Source organism: Notolepis coatsorum, assembly GCF_963971535.1.
Source record: "Notolepis coatsorum genome assembly, chromosome: 12".
Lineage (NCBI taxonomy): Eukaryota > Metazoa > Chordata > Actinopteri > Aulopiformes > Paralepididae > Notolepis > Notolepis coatsorum.
Window position 1 is genome coordinate 113,928,535 of NC_140176.1, and position 5,883 is coordinate 113,934,417.

The following is a 5,883-nucleotide window of genomic DNA, read 5'->3' on the forward strand; positions in this document are numbered from 1 at the left end:
AGCTAATGGTGTGTGGCCTGGTGTCAGCACCTGGTGCGAGGGAGGTGAGCTTGGTGTTTCATTATGAGAATATCTCCATGCTCAAGTCGGCTATAGTCCGCGAGGGACTTGTTGCCGGCACCGCTATGGTAAACACCACTCTGTAGTGGGACGTGTATTGCCTTCTTTTTCCCTTCTCTCTTCGGATGAGAAGAGGAAAACCCAGCGGCTGTCTGAAGTGTTGGCCTGTATTGCTTTTCTCACGTTGTACAGTTTTTCAGTGGTAGCCGCATAGCTTGCTTCTGCGTTAGCTAGTGGTTAGCGATAGCCGGGTTGAGCTAACTGTTAGCCAGTTAGCTGTTTAGCTACGACGTTAGCTGCTCGTTTTCGCTCGGCTGGGAACGTTAGCTTGATGCTATCAGTTAGCCTAGAGTTAGCTGTTAGCTTGTGCTACGACCATTGACATTAGCCGTGAGAATAGCAGGCCCTGGCACTCTGACTACGACATCATCTTTGACAGAAGATGTAGTCGGGCCTGCACCATGACAAGGCTCCGGCCATAGCTTCTTTTTGTCCCGCCAGCGAGAGGCCTTTCGTCAACGTGGAGACCTGTGTTGCGGCCTTTCGCCCTGCGTTCCTTGGTGCAGGTAAGATGTCCATTGGACATTACCCCACTCTTCCTTCCTTCCCCTCCCGAATGTTTTGTTAACACTTTGGCTGCCGGAAAACGCCTAAACACGTCATTCCCGGCCATGCTCAAGTTGCCGAAGACGCCTTACAGCGTCTTTAATATCAATATTTCAAAAATCTGGAATCGGATTCATATTTCCCCTCCGCTGGCCTGAGATCCACCAGGAGGACCCACTGAGCTCTCTGGCGGTTCAGGAGCGCCATCTGGTGGCCGATCGGCGCAATCGCTTAACAGGAAGTGCTACGGAGATTGTTCTGGTCGGCCGTATTACTTCCGGGCACTAGCTATAGGTTCCGGGACTCGATCTCGACACACTACATAGCGATCGATTGCCAATAACTCGATAAACAACATGATTTGGACGTATATACCATTATACAAGCTGGAAATGGACCGGGTAAATCTACATCCCATAATGATAAAATTTCTACTCTACGATGATCGCCCAACGGCGCGCGGAGACTGGGGTGAGTTTTAGCGTGTAAAGTTACCGTCTTCGATACTAACTGCTATTATCAACATTTGACCCACATTAGATGATTGGTATAACGCTGCCCACGGAATTATAAACGCCCCCTAGCCCATCCGGTCAACATCAGATGACGTGTAGTAACTTCTAGAAGTACGTCTAGTTGGAATTTTTTATATCGCGCTGATTGCCATAAAACTGTATTGCATCATCAATATAATGTATTTGGGGCTATAGATCACGTTCTGGAGAAAGCTGCAGAAAGAGATGAAAACATACTTATACATTAGAGGGGTTCTCAACCTTTCTGCTGCCAAGGCACCCCTGTGTCCAAAAAAATATTCCAGGGCACCCCTACATACGATAAAGACTTTTGCGGTCCTGTCTTTTTTGCTACAATGATGACAAACGTGCTTGCTTTCAAAATAACGTTTATTTAACCCATTGAAACCGGGAAACAAACAGAAAATCATGTATTTTATTTTTAAATACAGAAAAATATCAAAGTGCTCTGTTGCAGCTGCACTGTTTTCCATAAAAATAACATAGTGTGACCATTTATCAAACAGAAAATCATGTATTTATTTTTTTAAATACAGAAAAATATCAATAAAGTGCTACCTGTTGCAGCTGCACTGTTTTCTATACAAATAACATTGTGACCATTTATCAAACAGAAAATCATGTATTTGTAATGGCCATGTTTTGTCTGTAAATGTCTGATTAACTTGGAGGGTGCCAAAGACTTGTTGGACAGCACTTGAGAACAAATGACACACTGTGGTTGTGGTGAGCTTTTGCTCCCAGGGAATACAACAAAGCCATAATTAAGGTATCCATCTTCATATTTCCGACATTTTGCCAGTTTTGGTTTAGCCGAACATTTTAGCTTTTTGTTATTAACAGCTTCTGTGTCATCATCTTCTGTGTCCAAGACTGGGTCAATCTCAGCAGTCGAATTGGTAATAGAAGGTACTGAATTGGTATTGGTAACTGTAACCTGTTTCGATGGACGAGTCAGAAACTTGTCCATTTTGTGTGAAAATTCAGCTTTGCGTTTCACGTTGGAAATATTATTCTAGTGAGGTGACGCTTGTTTATGACATCACATCCTGCCATTCTTTGTTGACGGCCAGGGACACAATGTTGACTTATAAAACAGCTATATATAAATGTAATCTGCAGAGTGCCTTTTACTGTTTATCTGTTAAATACAGTTTTCATTCATTCATTCATTCATTCATTCACATTTTGTATCATAATAATAACAGCAGCGGATACACTCATTTTGTCTGCACTTGGCGAGTAGCCCATCACCGTAGCCCAAGCGTGTAATTAGCACGCTTGTGATCCGGTCTTGAACTTTCCATAACGTGTCTCGATAAATCCATTTGATTAGATCCAGCACTGAATGCATTTAGTAATTATTATCACGACAGCCGCCCGCTTTGCAATTCATTGATAACGGATCAGAGCCGGCTCTGTAACGGAGATAGGACCCGCGATGTGACGTCACACGAATGCGACTTCTCTGGAAATGCGTTGGAAAATCTGTTGGTAAAAGCAATGACGCCTGACGCGGACGTTAAGTTGTTTCTATAATAACTTTACGAAACGTGTGAAGACATTTTGATCGATTTCTTTTTTAGTTCATGTTATTAGATTAGGCAATTATTGTATACACATGAAGCACTAGATAGACTATTTGTTTAGTTAATAGTTGTCATTCTATATTCTTAAAGAAACATTCCCATCAGGCATCTCGCGGAACCCCAGGCAGCTCTCCGCGGAACCCCTGTGTGCCGCGGAACCCCTGTTGAGAACCGCTGCATTAGACCATACTTTACTATGAATATGTGAATGAAAAAGTTTAACGTTGCTACACAATGAACAATACATATAGGACTTTGAATGGGCCCTAATAATGGCAATGTAGCAATAGAATTTAAAAAGTTATAGCCCTGCAAAGAAGGGGACTTTCTCTATAGACAAATAGAGCCGGCAACCTACGGTTGATAATGAATTTAACCCATGGCAGCCAAAGTGTTAATAACGATGTTTTTTTCCAGGCAAAACATATGTTACTTCACAACATTTGGAGATACGACATGTGCTGTGTGTGAATTGTCTTGGTCGTTTGTGTAGCTTGGGTAGCGTTGGCCAAAGCTGTGTGTGGCCTGGTGTCAGTACCTGGCTACTCTATTTGCAGTTAGCCTATTTAGCTGATGTCGGCCATTGGCTCCTTGCTACTTTGTTTTCTCTGGTATAGACCCTCTTCTCTTTGGATTTAAGTGTTGATCTTTGTCCTTTTGGATCTATGTATATTCATGTTGCCTTTGTGAAGTTATCTTTTCCTTCTGTTTTGTTCTTCCATTAAAAGTTGAATATCCTTTAGGGGCTCATCTTTGCTTATCTCTCTCATACATGCTCTCTCTCTAACACACACACACACAGACATGCTCTCTCTCTCTAACACACAAACACATGCTCTCTCTCTCTCTCTCTCTCTCTCTCTTCAATTCAAATGGGCTTTATTTCACATTCTTGTATTTCTCTCAGTAGGTATGGGAGTTTTGAGTTATTGTCGATGTTTTCAAAGTCTCTTTGGGTGTCTGCAATTTGTGGGAAGTATGTCTTGGTATAGTGGGCAGGTTGTTAAGAAGTGGAGCTCGGTTTCCACCTCATCTTGTGTGCAGTGGGTCTGTCTTCGCTTGGGAGCCAGGTATGCCTATGGCAGCCTTTCTCGATGGCTAGGCTGTGCTCGCTGAGTCTGTACCTAGTCAAGGATCTTCAGTCACAGTGCTCAGGTATTCTGCCACTGTGTACTCTCTGTTTAGGGCCAAATAGCATTTCAATTTGTTCTGGTTTTGGGTTGTTTCTTTCCAATGTGTCTCTCTCTCTCTCTCTCTCTCTCTCTGGCCTTGCTCTGGTGGAGGGTCAGGGGCATTGCCGGGTCTGTGCAGCGATAACACTGTATATTGACTGTAGAACGGGAGCTCTCTCTCGCTCTCTCTCTTGCTATATGTTGACTGTATCATGCCCAGCCTCGGGCAGCGCTATTATTTAACAATATGTTGACTGTATGATTTTTTTTTTTTTTTTACCTTTTAGGGGGGGGACAGACAATGAATTCACACACAGCACATGTCGTATCTCCAAATGTTGTGAAGTAACATATGTTTTGCCTGGAAAAAAACATCGTTATTAACAAAACATTCGGGAGGGGAAGGAAGGAAGAGTGGGGTAATGTCATGACATTTTCATTAATCTTACCTGCACCAAGGAACGCAGGGCGAAAGGCCGCAACACAGGTCTCCACGTTGACGAAAGGCCTCTCGCTGTCGGGACAAAAATAAGCTATGGCCAGAGCCTTGTCATGGTGCAGGCCCGACTACATCTTCTGTCAAAGATGATGTCGTAGTCAGAGTGCCAGAACACCCTGCTATTCTCACGGCTAATGTCAATGGTCGTAGCACAAGCTAACAGCTAACTCAAGGCTAACTGATAGCATCAAACGAACGTTCCCAGCCGAGCGTAGCCGGCAGCTAACGTCGTAGCTAAACAGCTAACTGGCTAACAGTTAGCTCAACCAGGCTATCGCTAACCATTAGCTAACAAAGAAGCAAGCTATGCGGCTACATACAGGTGCTGACACCAGGCCACACACCGTTAGCTACTAGTAGTACTACAACAGCTAGTCGGCCAGTTTAGCTCCAGAGAGAGAGAGAGAGAGAGAGAGAGAGAGAGAGAGATGTCCACGGCGGGAATAGAATATAGTTAATAGAATAGGTTAAAAACTCACCAAACGTCCAAGAGGATGGAGACAACCGCGTGGAGTTGACGAAGTTCATCTGCCAAACGACCATCCTCTTCATCTTGGCTGCATACGCTGTCTCTAGGTTAGCTAACGCTAGTTAGCCTTTAGCTAAGCTAGCTACTAGCCGACATCATCATGGCTATATCCCGACTGCATCATGACAAGGCTCCGGCCATTTGTCCCGCCATCGAGAGGCCTTTCGTCAACGTTCCTTGGTGACCGACCGACCTCTTCGTCTTGGCTGGCATAACTAAGCATAATAGTCAAAAGCTGCACGCGCGAAATAGTCAAACGCAGCTGACTCACGCCGGCGTACTACACATGATGTAAGTAACCACTCCCTTCGTTGAAACCAATAGTATGTCTGCTGCAGAGCCCCAGAGCTCCAATAGTGAGTATGTCACTGCAGACCCAGGAACAAGTCAGACACATTCTACAAACGTGTCTAATGTGAAATATATAAGCATATAAGCAAAACTAGATTTTAGGTCTGTGATGAAAAAGGGGCTTGCGGGAAGGGGGGCCTCGCAAAAAAAAAAAAAATAGAAAAAAAAAAAAAAAAAAAAAAAATTATTATTTTTTATTTTGCGAGGCCCCCCTTCCCGCGAGGCCCTGTGCGACCGCACTGCTCGCACACCCCCTGAGGCGGCCCTGAGCGATGGTTGTATTAGACACATAACCATAATTTAAGATATAGTTTATGCGTTCGCAAATATCCCCGTCCTTTCATTGACTAAAGCGCTGGCACTCAAGCGATAAATCGCGCACCCCCTGCTGGCAACCAATGTGTTGTTAAGAATACACTTAATTTAACAACAATCTTTTAAATGTGAAGAAGAAGAATAATAATAATAAGAAGGACTGCTCTGGAGGGTCCTGACGAGCTACTCAGTCTAGACCGCAGGCCCTTGGAAAGGACACATCTTA